General features: G+C 31.6%; 1 long non-coding RNA gene across 1 annotated transcript; it reads left to right on the top strand.

The window, feature by feature from the left end:
* The first annotated feature begins 8,283 nt into the window (after positions 1 to 8,283).
* On the top strand, positions 8,284 to 9,405 carry LOC111421003 (uncharacterized). Its single transcript, XR_011641913.1, has 2 exons — positions 8,284 to 9,197; positions 9,332 to 9,405. It is a non-coding gene; the product is annotated as an uncharacterized lncRNA (long non-coding RNA).
* Positions 9,406 to 17,780: the final 8,375 nt, after the last annotated feature.

The raw sequence follows: 17,780 nt of genomic DNA, 5'->3' as shown, positions 1-17,780 counted from the left end.
TCAAATTAAAAGACAAGTATTTAAATTTTTATTGGATTTTCGTTTGTTCTTGAGTATAAGCTGCGAGATATGTTCTTTCTTGTCTTCTTCTAGCGTATAAGATTAGTAGCACTGTCTCGTTCTCTCAATTTTTATGGATTTTTACTTTGTTTATAGAGAATATATACTCTATAATAATTAATATACTCTATAAACAATGATTTTTATAAGCTTATTTTAGACGCGAGAAATTTGATGACGTAGTTAAATTCCCCGTGGATTTTTCAAACCTAAATATTTTTTTTGGGACAACTAAGCCTCGGAATCAAAAATAAATAAAATATGGGGCTAATCAATTTTAATCAAAAATAGAATAAGCCAAATAATAGTTTTTACAATTTTTTGTAATTTGCGTGTTTATCCTTTTTTTTAACAAAAATAAAATTAATTTTAACAATGTAGGGAAACAGGTATGCAGCAGTTGGTAACACCGTAACACTTGAAAATAGAAATTTGAATTGACAATTAGAATATCCTGTACACAGCATGCTACATATTCCTCTTTTTGAGGAATATGATTTGGATTTGAGATGGAAAGATTGATCCTAGTGCAACACCCGTTAGTAGTAGTATCGTTGTTCTAGTTTTTAAGAGAAATTGCATTGTTCGTTTTCTAATCACTAGTGCCATTTTATTTTAAAAACTTTGTTTCGAGGGAACACTTAGTTTATATAAAAAGAACTAGTAAAAAAGAACCAAACGAGGGTTTTCAATTAGTGGGTGATATCAAATGTCAATATATATTTTTGTGTGATAGTTATCAGCAACATCACTTAACTAAAATTGAAAGTGTAACGACCACTTGTAATTACCCGATAAAGATGACCTTACGCAATAATACGGATGTGAAAATACGAAAAAAAACTGTTAGATTTCTATGTTTCGATAAACTTTATAAAAAACATAAACATATACTGGGTGTTGATTAAACATACGGCAAAAATTCAAGGGGTTATTCTTTGAACTATTCTAAGAATATTTTAACCTTTGATAATTTTTGAAAAACCAGTTTGCTTCGAAGTTACAGAATCAATAAAGAATTCAACAACATTTTATTAGTGAAAATTACAAATATAAGTGTTGAAGTTTATGCAAGGTTGCCTCATTCCCTATGCCTCTGTAGTATCGATTATTACCCCGCAGATTGACGTCACTGGTTCGATACAGTCAGAATAAAAGATAGCCTATACGTGCTTATACTATGGTACAGTCTGTATAAAATATTTAAACCTCGCATCGTGTTGTGTTGTTCATAGAACCAGCTACGTCACTAACCCACCTTGCCTCTTAGAAGAGGAGAATCGGTATTGGATAACCTTATGTTCTATAGACCTTGAAGTTTATGTACAAGTGCCGCCATCTATGGTATCAATGGTAAATTAGAATAAATAAAAAAGAAGTACTTTTAAGTCGGTAAAAAAGAGTAGTAGTAAAAAATGAATCAAAAGGAGAATAAGTGAATGTAAGACTGTGTTAAAGTTAAGAAGATAATAATAAAGAACTCAAAAAGGACAACTCCCTGTTTTTGCTAAGCACGTTCTGCGGACACAAAACTACAAAAAGCTTCCTAATCTACAATAACTGTTGAAAATGATCACCTCCAGGCCTCCAGCAAAGATACAAGAATCCAATCTCCTCATGATTGCCGAATTTGTCGTATTTTTCCATTCGTATTATTACATACGGTCGTCTTTATTAGGTAATTACAAGTGGCCGTTACGCTATTAATTTAAGTTAAAAGTGATGTTACCGATAACTATCACACAAAAATATATATTGACATTTGATATTTACCCATTAACAAAATTGAAAACCGTCGTTTGGTTTTTTCCTACTACTTCTTTTTATATTAACTAAATGTTTCCTCCAATAAAAGTTTTTAAAATAAAATGGTACTACTGGTTAGAAAAGGAACAGCGCAATGTCTCTTAAAAACTAGAACAACGATACCACTACTAACGGGTGTTCCAATAGGAATGAGTCGATGCTGAAATGGAATTAAACAAGCTGTTGGTGTGAACGACAAGACCACAAGAAAAAAAACCTAAAGCGATTAAATCGCACAATCTTAACACCCTCAAATCGTTTATACAAAATATCCATTGGCACGTACAGGGTGGGCAAATTTGGGTGTTATTATAGGCTATCTTAGAAACTATAAGAGATACGAAAAAAGTAACTCTATTCAACTAATTCAATCCCGCAAACATCAAACCTCTATCTTCTTTTGTTTTTAAGCTATAGCCAAAAAGTCAAATTTTCGTGATTTCAAAAAATGCTCATATTTCGTTTATTTTTCAAATTAGAGAAATGGGGTTAATGCATTCTTAAGACACTTTTTTCAGTAGAAAATACTGCCGTTGAAAAATTTTTAACATAGCTGATAATTTTTGAGATATAACATAAAGTTGTATTTTTTTAAATACAAACTATACTTTATTATGATGTTACTGAAAAGAGTATATTTTTAGCTTTCCAATGATGTATCGCACGCATGATGTTTCTGCGAAAAATAAGCGTTATTTTCTTTAAATAAAACGATAAAATTAAATTTGGTGTCCGCTTTGAACATGATACATAAGTCTTCATATCCCCATTCAAACATGGAAAGTCCGCTCCCAGTTTAGAGAGATTTGGTGTTTACGGGATTGGATTAGTCTCGGAAAAAGAGACCGGGACATGGCACCTACTTTTTTTGTATCTCTTATAGTTTCTGAGATAGCCTATAATAACACCCAAATTTGCCCACCCTGTACATACCATATGTTGTCCACGTCATTGTTTATCTGTAGCGCTCGCCTTTGATGGTGATGGCCTCGCCTTCTGAATCGCTTCTGAAGAACTACGGACCGGATATATGATACCGCCGATGATAGGCCTATTCGTCATGTGTACAATAACAATCGAAGCGAATTACATTGTCTTTACCGGCGTACCATTTCCATAGATATTTATTATCCGTAAAGGTCCAATCTCGACAATGAAATGTTTCGCAGCGAATATAAAAAAGAAATTCACTTATATCAACATATTTTTCCATCAAAAAGTCTTTACTGCGCTTGACTTCCGTCCTGGAATCGGCATTCCTATAATGATTGTTGAATATGTAAATCCATAATTTTAACCAGTGCGACGATTAAATAAAATCCAAAAGAAGTGTTTTACTACTGGTTTTATTTCTCAATTTTAAATCAACGTGACATGTATCGATCATCGGAGGTATCGTTAAACACAAAAATAACCTACTACGAAATTCAACATGAGATAATGTTAATGCTGGCAGAAATTATATGTAAGTTTTTTTAAAAACAAGAAGAATGAATAAATTGCAGGAACCACGTTGTAACAGCCTGACATATTTGTTACTATTTGTTAATTGAAATATTCTCAATATAATTGACGTGGTGTCTGAAGATAGAAGAATAACGTTTTTACTCGAAAGATATGCTTTATCTTCTATTATTTTGGTTTTGAATTTTCGACGATGAATTTGGGTACAACATTAATTTATTGTTAACAGTTTTCATCTCTGTGGTTCTGAGAAGCTTTGATCTATGGTTAAACAGTTTTAGTTACAGCTTTTTGATTATTTGACTATTGTCAAGAACTGAGAGTGTATAAAGCAGAAACCAAAAATCAATAATAGATTACGTGCTGATAGAAAACGCGTACAAGAAGAAATTCAAATATAAATATACAAACAATAAAATTACACACGGAAATGGAAAATACAACGAACAAATTTGTGCAATTTATGAATAGGAAAGTGGACAGTAACACAAATCACATGAAAAATGGAAACATAGAGTATATATAGCATCATGCATCATGGTGGAAAGAAGAGATAAAAAAACATATAACGATGAAGAATGAGGTTATGGAAGAAGTATCTGACAAAAAACTCAAGAAAGTTACAATAATTACCAAAAAGAAAAGAAGAAGGTAAAGGAAACGGTAACTGTTGTCAAAAATGAACAATGGAAAAAGTTGCACAGAAAGCCTGGAACTATTCCATCGAATACTGAAATCATTAAGTACAGAAAAGAGATAAAATGTACAAAGTATTAAAGATAAAGAAGGGCAAAGTAGTGACCGAAGAAGAGTTAAAGGGGAACCGTGAACGAGGAGGACCTAGATGGTAATAAAAGCATTCAAAACAGTAACAAAAGTAAGAACCCCACTTGAACTTCTAAGAAACAACAAAATCCGATGGCATTCTCCTCAAATCAAGAACGGATTACCAGGGAGTATAAACAAACTTAAGCGTTTTGAACCCGTTACCGAAATCATAATTGGGGCTAATTTTAGAGTGAGAAAGTTGACCACGGATGAACTGTTTACTATTAAGCAAGTGCTAAATAAGACTAATAATACCTTTCTTCCGATTCGATTACCCAAGAACAATTGTACTATATGTTGCATGAATTGGGAGTACTGGCAAAGATGGTGTTAAGATTTATTTCAATTTATTATCAAATTATCAGTTTTAGGGTTTAAAACTAATAGCAGTTTGAGTTGCATAAAGTACTCAATTTTATTTTCAATTTTGGTTAAATAGAGAACCACTTTTTGTGTTCCCAAAAAGGTTAAAAGAGCCTGTGCGCTCAAAATTGAGTACGTCTTTCGATATTTTTCGTCATACCAGTCATATACAGGGTGTATCTCAATGACTGCAACAAACTTCGAGGGGTGATTCTTTAGTGAATTTTAAGGGTACTTTCATATATGAACCATCGGCGACTTCGCCCCCCCTGGGGAGCTACGCCCCTCCAAAAATGGCGGAAAATTTTGGTTGAATTTTTTTTTTCTCAAAAACCATAAACGCTAGGAAACTGAAATTTGGGGAATATGTTTAACTCATAATAGGGCATGGTTTGACCCTATTTGTACTTTCATCCTACCCTTCTAAACTACTAAACGTAACCACCCCCTTTACATTTTTGCTTAAATTTTTTGTATGCAGATGATAAATACATTAGAAAAATTTTACATAGCTAGATGAAAGTATCCTAAAACTTTTTTGTCTCTCTAAAATTTTCTCAAAAACGACTAATTTTTGAGAAAAAGAATAATAAAGCAAACACTGCCCGTTAAACAACGAGGTTGTTGATCAAAAGTTGGAATGAATTTTTAATGAAAAAATCTTAGTGGGCTTTCCAATCTTTATCAGAAATATTTTTGACGTTTAAATGTCAATGTTTTTCTTACTATTATTATTGTTTTTCAAATTAATTTTAGAATAAAGTTCTATGGCATTTAGGCTCAAAATTTTAAATAAAATAATAATAATAGTAAGAAAACCACTGACATTTAAACATCAAAAATATTTCTGACAAAGGTTTTTTTTTTAAAAAAAAGACCACTTTTCCTCCGTAATTGTTATAAATTAATCAATCTGAGACGTTTCGGGAACACCTCCCATCTTCAGTCTACAAATAGTCACTCGTAATATTATATAAAATTAATCGGTGTCGAATGTTAAAAAAAAAAAAAAAGTTTACCTCTAATCTTGATATGATAATTTAAAAAACAATATTTTAAAATTACTTTGCATATATGTATGTGCGTCACATTGTACAACTGTTTTGAAATACCATTGTACGGAGTTTCAAGGTTAATTGTACTACCCAAAAGCTGGAATTCGTTCTTCCTTTCTACCACTCCCAAACGTCTTCTATCTATCTCGCTTTATATATTTAATCTATCTAAGATATTCGCGTAATGCGCTCCAATTTTCCCAACATCGGTTTTGAAATTGACTGCGTGATTGATATTTTTTGTTATATAAATTGATTCTAAATTTTTCCTTATTAAGGTATTTTTATTTGTATTGAGAATCCTGGGGTTTTCAAAGTCAAATTTGTGGTTTAATAGTACAGAATGTTGACACAATGCTGTTTTATTATTTATTTTGATCTGTTTTGAGTCATATTGATGTTGTTGAATTCGTTTTTTCAGGTGTTGTTTTGATTCTCCAATATAAACTTTATCACAATTCATACAATTTAATTTGTAAACGGTATTGACTTTGTCTATCATCTTAATTTTATCCTTCATATTTGAAATCAATGTGTTTATTTTATTATCATTGTATTTTGCAAATTTAATTTCTTTAAAATCATGATCTCTGAATACTGAAGTTATTTTATTCGTTAATGACGGTATGTATTTAATCTTACAAAACTTGTTCAAATTTGTTATTTTATTAGTTTCGTCATTTATATTTCTATTATCTTGTTCACTATCATTCTTCTGATTATGTTTATCGAAATATTGTGTAATTAATGATTGCCCTTCTGTTTTTTCTTTTGTTTTACTTCTTAAAAAATATTCTTTTTTATATTGTTCTGTAGGTCTCGATATGTGAGAAGTTGTATTGTTATCTTGATTATCATTGTCAATAGAATTTTTAATTCTATACCAAGCATCATTGACTAATCTTTTAGGGTAGAAATTTTCTAATAAAATGTTATATAATTGTTTTCTTATTTCTTTTAAGAAGGCATTGTCTGTAACTGAGATAGCTCTTTTTATGTAATTGTTCATGGTATTAATGATTTGGGACTTAGGGTGATTGCTATGAAAATTTAACAATCTATTGCTAGCAATTTCTTTTTTATACCATTTCGTTGCAATTGAGTTGTTGTTTCGATTCATTACCAGAACTATATCCAAAAAGGGTAATTTATCATTATCGGGCGTTTCTACTGTAAATTTCAATCGATCATTGTAACTGTTGAATGTGTCCAATAGTTTTGGATATTCATTCTTGGGTAAGATTAGTAACAGATCGTCTATGTAGTACTTAGCAATTAGTATCGGTTTTATTTTGGTTGTTTTTAATTGTGTTGTTATTAAATCGTTCAACACTATACCACTCAATATTCACGCTCAAACTGGACCCCATTGGAAGACCGTAAATTTGTCTGTAATAGTTATTATGCTGTTTGAAATAGTTATTAAACGTGCAAAGTTTAATTCCTTCAATAAACAATTTTTTATTTTTAATTACAGTGTGATCTTCTATATGTTCCCAGTTTGTTTCTACTAATTCTATCATTTTTTGTAAAGGTATGTTTGTGAATAAGGACTGTACATAAAAGCTTACAATATCATATTTAATGTGATTATCCAGATGTAATGATTTTAACTTTTCTTTTAACTCTAATGAATTTTTGATGTCGTAATCATTCATTGAGTTCAGGTTATTCAAAGAACTATTGAGAAATTTTGATAATGCGTATGTGGGTCCATTAATATTATTAACAATTGGTCTCAATGGCTTGTCTTGTTTATGAATTTTAATTAATCCATGAATTCTCGGTGTTATGAAATGTGTTGGTGCCAATTTTAATTTCAGGGGTTTATCTACAATGTAATTCATTTTTTCAAGTCTTCTTAGGTAATCGTTAATTTTATCAACCAACGGAGGTACTGGATCTGACCTATTCGTTCTATACGTTTTATTATCATTTAGCAAATTAGCAATTCTTTCGTTATACGACTGTTTATTCAGGATAACCAATTGTTTAGTCTTATCTGCTTTAATAACTATCAAGTCTTTGTTATTTAATAGGATTTTTTTTTAAATTATAATGTCCCTGCAAATTTGTGCCTGCAAATTTGATTGCCAATGTAAATTCTTTTGCTTATATAAAAAATTGGTAATTTCGTTGACAATTTTATTTCTTGTAACATTTATGTGATTTTCCACTGTATTAATGGTGGTAAAAATCTTTTCAACGTCTGCAATGAGATGAATTATATCTTTATGGAACGATTTCTTGAAACCAAATGTAAGAAAACTGAAATTATCACCCAATGATAATAGATTAATAATATTGTTTGGAATCTGTTTTTTGGTTAAATTTATTACTCTGTTCGTTTTATATAATATGAAATATTTCTCTAATACATCTGAGTCATAATCAAAAATATTTTTGGATGTCTGACAAAGATTGCAAAGCCTACTAAGGGTTTTTCATTAAAAATTCATTCAGCGTTTATGGTTTTCGAGAAAAAGAAATTAAACTAAAATTTTCCGCCATTTTTGGAGGGGTGTAGCTCCTTAGGGGAGCCGAAGTCGCCCATGGTTCATATATGAAAGTACGCTTAAAATTCACTAAAGAATCACCCCTTGAAGTTTGTTGCAATCATTCAGATACACCCTGTATATAATATAGCAAAACTTCGCAAATTTCACAAACTGTTAAATATCTCAATCAACTAATTATAAACAAGTGGAAAATAAATAAAATAAAGAATAATTTAAATACAATAAAAGAAGTGTGTTTGAATCAGCGCATTTCAGAAAAATTAAGTAACAGATGGTAAACCAAAAGTGACACCAAAGTGCTTACCAAAATGACAATAACGGGTGCTAGACCTTCTTCAATCTGGCATAAGAAGACATGATAAGGAAATCAGAAGGCACGCGGATGACATCAATATAATGGGACTATATATAATGGGATTCCTATACAATAATAACTGATGATAACATAAAACGTTTGTGCTGCCTGGGCATGAATCTTACTAGCGATGGAAAGCAAGATTCGGAAACTAAAAGGGGCGTCGATCTTGCTAATAAAGCCTGTACCAAAATGAACAGTGGAATGCAAGAAAAACGGCCAGTAGGAAAGCCGCGGAAAGGTGAAACTAGGCAGTAGACGCAGATGCAGTAATGCAGTACGCAGATGATAACGCAGTACTGTTATCATCTTTAGCATCTTTGTCTTCGTCGTCATAGTATTTGTCCTAAACATCTTCTTTCTTTTTTGGTATAAAAAGAACTAGCAGACTGTAAAAAACCAAACGATGGTGTGTGATAGTTATCGGCAACAGCATTTTTAACTAATCTCGATAGCGCAACGACCACTTGTAAATACCCAATAAAGACGACGATACGAATAATACAGATGTAAAAATACGACAAAAAAATAAAGTGTTTGATTTTGATAAAATTTGTAAAAAATGCAAACGTATAAATATCAATCGTGCAAACTGTACGCTTTAAATTTGATAGTTTATGTCTATACTACAGTAACGGTAACAAAATCACGATGAAAGTTTGGATTCTTGTAGCTTACGGCTTGGTTCAATTATTAATTGGTAGCAGTAATGCAACCCCTGTTGGTACCTATGAAAATGCTAGAGTGGTAAGTTTCATTTCGTTGCTTTTACCATATACATTTAATATAGTTATTTAGTATTTGTATTATACTTTTTGTTTGGCACAGTAAGATTCGTTTTAATGTTTATATTGCTTAAAATTATAAATTATGTATTTCAGATTACTGTTCTAGACTCTAACATGGATGAAGACCTAGAAAGGGACGTTAAGAGTATCATTACTGACATGTACGAAAATAACCCAACTGGTGATTATATCAAACTTATACAAAATGCAGTTGCTGAAAATTTAAGCAACTTGATATGGATCGTTATTGAAGAACCAAAAGCGCAATATTTCGGTGACTATTTAGACCGTCCCCCAAAATACTTGTACCTCAAGAGAGATGCACTAGGCTACGAGCCAGCAATATACCTCATTGTCGGATTTTGAACTTAAATCAATAGTTTACTATAGACTACTTAAGAAAAATAGTCTAAAAACTACTTTGTATTGATTACTTTGCCCAAAATTATCTAATTATAAAATAAACACATTTTGTTAAAAAATCGTATCTTTTTCAATTAACAATTATCCTTAATATAAGTACGAAGGCTTTCACGGCCGATGTGAATTGAACTAAAATTAGAACTAACACTAGAAACTTTCGGGTTTTGCCGTGCGTCTTTTAAGAATAGGTTTGACGTTTCAGATGCCATGTTGCAACCTTCTTCAGAAACTGGTTCGATGCAACGAAATCGAAAATAATTAAACAATATATAAGTCGGAAAACTGATTAATAATCAATTAACGCTAATTACAAGCTAATTAGGTATAATTTAAGAATAGAGTATATTTAGTAACGTTTTTTTTCAACAAGACCATACCAATATTTCACCCACACCCTTCTCCACATCTAATCCGACATTTGGGAAATTCTCACTAGTTTAAACGGTCTTTTTTCAACAAGACCATACCAATATTTGACCCACACCCTTCTCTATATGTAATCCGACATTTGGAAAATTCTCACTAGTTTAAACGTAAATTAACCTAACTCAAAATCTAATTTCTACACAAATTTCGGAAATAAATCAGTATATTAAGTGGATCCGAACGAGTTTCAAATCGTGTCGAGCGGTTAAGGTTTTTAAAAAGAATTTATTTTTTATTTAAAATCATATTAAATCGAAACAACTTTTAAACTTGAAACTTATTTGTTTTATTTTGTTGGAATTGGAAAATTAACATATGACCCGACGCCCACGGTATAGCGATTAAAAGTAGACTTAATTAATTGTAGTGCTGCATCTAATTATATAGACCGCTACTTATCTCTAACTCCTACTTCTATTTTATTGCAACCCTACAGGATTGGCGAATATAACTAACGTAACGTTTTTTTTCAACAAGACCATACCAATATTTGACCCACACCCTACTTCACATCTAATCTGACATTTGAGAAATTTTCACTAGTTGAAACGTAAATTAACCTAACTAAAAATCTAATTTCTACACAAAATTCGGAAATAAATCAGTATATTAGGTGGATCCGAATGTAACGTTTTGTTGTAAAGCCCTGCTTTACCTACTATATAATATAACTCGAAGCGTAATCGTGCAAAGCTATTACCACAGTATATATAACAGACAGTACTCTCAGTCAGTGGCGGCACATTTGATGTGGCGCATTGATTTTCAATGACCTCGAAGCCATTATTCTGGCATGAAACGCAACAGGTCCGCATTAAAAATATTTAAAACGTCGAAAATATTAAATTAAAAAAGTTATTCGCAATTAAATTTCTGAACTGATAAAAACATTAGTTATTGAGTTATATATTATATAAGTAATAACGTCATTATTTATAATATTTGATATTTTATTTTAATCTTTACACTTGTCGTTACGGCTCTGCACAAAAACAAACCTCACAGACACACTGGCGATTAGCAAGATTTAAACCAGCCTAATGGCCGCTCGCCTGCGTAATGAGGGCTGCGCATATCTTCCCGCCAAACCGAGTGAGAGTACTGTCTGTTATATACCGGGTGTCCCTCAAAAGGGGGACCCATATATATATTTCTCACCCCCATATTTTTCTTTATTACTGGTGATATAAGAAAACCATTTAGAATGCATAGTTAGGTCGCTAAAACGGATTATTACGACATGAAATCATTCTTTTTGTACTTCCGGTTATACCGGATGTGAGTACTAATTTCGCTATTTTTTTAAATCTATAATTTTTTTTTTCTTCAGTTGGGTTTATAGTATAATTTCACATAACTTTTACTTGAAAAAATTTTCACGATTGCTTATAATTTTTGAAAAAAAATTATTTTCGTTATTTTATAAGGTTTTAATACCTTCGGAAAATGTATTACAACTTTTGACGCATAGTAGCTAGGTTAATAGTATAAACTACGTTATGTCCCTCTTGATTTGCTATTTCTCGAGCAGTGATCACTGCTATGCTTTAGCCAGTGGTTCTTTTTTAATAATGGTGTAAATTAACAGTTGTATTAAATTAGTTTTAAAAGAAAAACGCGATCAAACAATTAAGTTTAATTTAATTATTTTTGATTTTTTATTTTTTTCTTTATTTTTTGTTCTTTTACACTAAATGTTCTGTAGCTGATAGTAACTTACAATGTCCATTGTACATTATAATTTGGATTGTTTACTTTATTTTGGTTAAACCCTCTCAGATCACCTGACCTCACACCTTTAGATTCTTTTTATGGGGCAAAATCAAAAATGAGCTGTATAATACACCAGTAAGGTCTCGTGAGGTATTAGAAAATAAATCGAGTTAGAAATTGTATTACCTAAATATCTCTGCAGGAATAACGTCGAGTCGTTAGATCGACAATACGCAAGATACAATTATGTCAAAATCGAGGCGGGAGCATTTTGAAAATTTAATTAAATTTAATTGTTGGATAGCGTTTTTCTTTTAAAACTAATTTAATACAACTGTTAATTTACACCATTATTAAAAAAGAACCACTAACTAAAGCATAGCAGTGATCACTGCTCGAGGAATAGCAAATCAAGAGGGACATAACGTAGTTTGTACTACTAGCTACCTAGCTACTATGCGTCAAAAGTTGTAATACATTTTCCGAAGGTACTAAAACGTTAAAAAATAACGAAAATAATTTTTTTTTTTCAAAAATTATAAGCGATCGTGAAAATTTTTTCAAGTAAAAGTTATGTAAAATTATACTGTCTACCCAACTGAAGAAAAAAAAATTATAGATTTAAAAAAATAGCGAAATTAGTACTCACATCCGGTGTAACCGGAAGTACAAAAAGAATGATTTCATGTCGTAATAATCCGTTTTAGCGACCTAACTATGCATTCCAAATGGTTTTCTTATATCACCAATAATAAAGAAAAATATGGGGGTGAGCCACTTTTGAGGGACACCCGGTATACTGTGTTATTACTTAAACGTATTCCAAATACTATTAATCGTGAAAACTATAGGATCTTGCGTAACCGTTGCAATCACCAATGTAGAAATGCCAAAAAAATGTATTTCTACCGGAGACTATCCAATGCTAATCTGAGGACGTTTTGGAAGTTGATGCGTTCCTTTAGGGCGGTTGAGTCTCCCTCTGTTCGGGCTGCTTGTGATGTGGATTCATTGGCGAGGTTTTTTGCTGACCCTCCTCTGCTCATTAGTGGTGGGACTAGGATGACAACTATTTCTGAAATTCTTGCCTCATCTAAATCCTCCTCTTTCTCCTTTGTCCTGGTCACTGCTTCAGAAGTCCGCGATGCCTTGAATCACTCGAGGTCTACGAGTGTGGGAGCTGATGGAGTTGGTCTCAAACTTCTTCTTCCTATATTGGATATTGTTCTTACTCCTATTACCCACATTTTTAACTTCTCCATTGAACGATCCTCATTCCCTTCAATCTGGAAGGTAGCTCATGTTGTCCCTATACCTAAATCCAAGAGTCCCTCAAGTTTAAATGATTTTCGCCCTATCTCCATTTTATCTGTTCTATCTAAAGCTCTCGAGCGCCTTGTTTATCTACAAGTTCAAGAGTATTTACAAGAATTTAACTTGCACAACGACTTTCAATCGGGTTTTCGTAAGGGTCATAGCACGACAACAGCGCTTATTAAGATTACAGATGATATTAGGTATGCTTACGACAAACGTTGTGTTACCATCCTTGTATTACTTGATTTTAGCAAGGCGTTCGATTCGGTTGTTAAATGTGGTGTACCCCAGGGTAGTGTGTTGGGTCCGTTGCTCTTTTCGATTTTCATTAATGCCGTCACCCACTGTATTTCTTGTAATTATCATGTGTATGCTGATGACCTCCAAATTTACACTACGACAACTATTGATGATTTTCCCGAAGCAATTGCACGTCTTAATCATGACCTTTCCAATATTTTGGATTGGTCTAAACGTTATGGTCTTAAATTAAATACTGTTAAAACTCAAGCAATTGCGTTTGGCAGTCGACCTTTACTGGCAAAGCTGAATGATGTTTCATCCATTCACTTAATGCTTGACGGAGACATTATTCAGCTGTCAGACACGGTTAGAAACCTTGGAGTGGTTATGGATTCTACAATGTCCTGGAAACCTCAAATTCAATCCGTCTGCAGAAAGGTCTATCATTGTTTCCACTCACTGAAAAGTCTCCGTTGCTTCCTTCCTTCCATGATCCGTCGTAATCTTTGTTTTTCCCTGATTTTCCCCCATATTGATTATGCTGACACGGCATATCCTGATCTTTCGGTAACACTACGAAACAAACTGCAAAGACTTCAAAACAACTGCATACGGTATATCTTTGATCTCGAGAGATCTCAACACATAACCCCATACCGTAATTATTTGCAGATTATATACTGTATTTCACAATCAAACCCCGATGTATCTGTATTGTATATTTCAACGCTTGTCGTCGCATGGTTTACCCACTAGATCTCAGTTAGATTCTGTGCTTATGTTCCCGACCCATAGTACCGAGATTTACCATAAATCGTTTGCTGTGCAGGCAATAACCCTTTGGAATAGTCTGCCTACTGAGATCCGTAATATTCCTCACCTTGTAACATTTAAAAACCACCTTAAACGTCATTTATTGGCTCTCCAAGTATCTTCCTGAGATCTTTTTTTTGTCCCTTTTCTTCTCTTCTTCTACTTTTCTTCTCTTCTCTTCTTCTTTTATTCCAGCAACTATCATTATGCACCGTTTTTAGTGACCATAAGTTTAGCATAGCAGCTTGCCGTTTATTCATAGTTTTTCTTATATAACTTAGTATACTGCTGATTGATTGGGTTGTTTGGAAGATATCGCTTACGCGATAAATCGACCCTTTTGCCCGTATTTATGCATTAAGTTAAATGTATACATTTTCTTTAATTTATATTTTTTGTTTCTTATTATGGCAATAAATTTATTTATTATTATTATTATAACTATATATACAGTGCGTTTCAAAAGAAACGGATAAATTCGATAAAATTATTATAAACAATTTATGAAAAAATCGCTGAAACGGGTCTAAAGATTTAAATTTTTCCGCCATTTTTAAACGAGTTATGACGTCATCGAAGTTTCTTTTAAATGGAACACCCCATTTTTTTATATCAGAATTTGAAAGAGAATTTTTTTCTGAATTATGTACAATAAATATTAATATCGGTTACATAAGAAAATTTTCGAGAAAAATTAATTTAAAGTTTAATTATTTCCCATTTATTTGATATAAAAAATAGTAGTAGCCGTGCGTAACCATGGCAACCAAATGTTTTGATTTAAAATTTCCAAGTGTCAAAATTCGATTTGAAACAGTGTATTGTGCGTTAATGAGATTATTTTGAGTAGTATTGTGGAGTTTTTTGTGTTAATTGTTGTTATTCATTGTTATTCGTTGTTATTTGTTGCTATTTGTTGCTATTCATCGCTATTCGTTGTTACTTTTTTGTTGTTATTTGATCTTATTGTTTATCTATTATTGGTTATTTTTTATTTATTGACTGTTCGATAAGTAAGAAATTAATAATGACACTTTTCATACAATTAGCTCAACCGAAGATTGGATTTTTGCTACACCTTTGCAGGATTATCTTCATATAAATTGCAAATTTGATAATAGGGAGATAACACTTATACTAAATGGAACAGGCATCTTACGCTAAATTCCAATTGTTAAGCTTACACAAAATCTGTTTCATTGATTAATGATCAAATATCTGTAATTTATTTGCCAAAAATCAACATTTCAATACCAAATTTTAGATTAGATAGCCTCTCAAACAGCGAGCAGGAATTCAACAATTTAGGGCAACGATTAGAAACTTTTTATGTTAGAAAATACTTCACACATAGATGAAACGCATCTCCACTATGTGATCATTTATTCAGCGCTGGCAACAATTATTGTCATGTTTGTTTTGTATTTGTGTTTTTCAAAATTAACTAACATTCAAGCTTGTATTCAAAAAATTAAAAAAAGGTCAAACAAAGCTAATCCTGAAATAGAGCTTGATACAGAAGCTAATGTTAGTAATATTAGCGATAAAAATTGTACCAATCCTCGCTACAATTTTCAAAATTAAGGGGGAGGTGTTGTAAAGCCCTGCTTTACCTCCTATATAATATAAGTATATATATATTATTATTTTAGTTATTTTATTAAATTCTATGTCGACAAATTGTGCAACACGTGAATCGCTGACACCCAGTTCTACTTTTTTTTTGCAAAATCAATAAATAATCGTTCAATGCTTTTGTTAAGTGTTTTTTTATTCTTTAATTTGATTGGTTAAGAAAATCGTACGATTTAGGTGCGAAGTTCGATAAACTGGGAATCAACGATAAAGAATTTTAGATCATAACTTATGATTCATAAGTTACCACCGAAATGTTAACACTTTGTAACAATTATAATTGGGAATAAATTGAATAAAACGACAGAGTTGGGTTTAATTTTTAACACCTCACAACAGTTTTTTTTCAACAAGACCATACCAATATTCGACCCACATCCTTCTCCATATCTTATCCTCACGAACAGGTAAATGGCAAATAAAGACGTTTATTGGTTATGCGTCGAGAACCAAAGTAACATGGATATATCACTCGAAAATATGCGTTATAATACTAACAAGTTGTTAATTCTTTCATTAAATTTGAGAAAATCTTTTAATTTTTACTTTATTCGTGTTGTGTGCGTGGATGTAGAAAAATAATTTTCTCGGACCAGTGTTAACCGTTGTGTTGTGAAAAATACGTCGTAACGTCACGAAACGTGACGTCACATCGAAATTTCAAACTCATTTTTCGGTACGTTTTTCACTTTTCCGCACTTTTTTTTTTATTTTTAACGGCTTATTTGAGCGATTTCACACCGGTAAAAAATATTGTCGGTTTTTAATCGACATGTCTATTCTTAAATTGTACCACTAATTTTGTTTCTATAATTATTAATGGTTATCTTAATTTAAAATTTAAATTATAATTACAAATTTTTAACCATTTGATAAATATTGTGAATTATAATGGGTGGTCTGAAGAAAGACCACCCATTATAATTCTTACTATTCTTACTATGGTTTAAAATTATTTTCTAATATACAAAGTTATACTCAAGAGAGTTAGCTTTTTATACAGGTGATTCACATAAGAACCGACACAGAGCAGGGACATGTAGAGGACAATAAATTAAGATGATTTAACGTAACTTACCTCTATACTAAGTTGTACACCTCAGGAGTTATAGGCCTTCAAAGTTGGCTCTTAAATTTTTAAAAAGTCCAATATCTTCGTAATACATTAAGCTAGAAAAACCAAATTTGGTATACGTTATGAGTGTACTAAGGGTATTAATTGGTAGCAAATTGAACTCAATTGAAACATTTCAAAGGGTTGATTAAAGGTGATGGTACCCTAAATTTTGACAGATTTTTTTTAATATTTTGGCGGATATAATACATTACTACTTCATTTCATGTGGAATTTAATTCTAAAACTTTTCTTACTCTTATTATTTTTTAAAAAACTTTGTTGTTTTCCTAGAAAACTTAAATAACTAAACCCACGTATTTCGTATTGTTGCTTAAAATAAGCTAAAATTCAGTAGTCGGCTATGAAATTGTACGTCAAACTTGACAAATAGGTTATAAAGTTATTTGACGACAAGGTTTTATAACCTATTTGTCAAGTTTGACGTACAATTTCACAGCCGACTACTGAATTTTCGATAATTTTAAGTAGCATTAACGAAATTCGTGTCTTTAGTTATTTGAGTTTTTTATGAAAACGACAATGTTTTTTAAAAAATAATAAGAGTAGAAAATGTTTTAGAATTAAATTCCACATGAAATCAGGTAATCATGTGTTAAATCCACCAAAAGGTTAAAAAAATCTGTCAAAATTTAGGGGACCATCACTCGTAATCAACCCTTTCAAATGCCTCAATTGGTATCAACTTGCTACCAATTAATACCCTTGGTACACTCATAACGTATACCAAATTTGGTTTTTCTAACTTAATGTATTACGATATTCAATGTTTTAAAAATTTAAAACCCAACTTTGAAGGCCTATAACTCCTCAGGAGTACAACTTAGTATAGAGATA

The sequence above is a fragment of the Onthophagus taurus genome, chromosome 11 (genome assembly GCF_036711975.1).
Source record: "Onthophagus taurus isolate NC chromosome 11, IU_Otau_3.0, whole genome shotgun sequence".
Lineage (NCBI taxonomy): Eukaryota > Metazoa > Arthropoda > Insecta > Coleoptera > Scarabaeidae > Onthophagus > Onthophagus taurus.
Note: the sequence above shows the minus strand (reverse complement) of the source record. Positions and strands in the feature narration are given on the sequence as shown.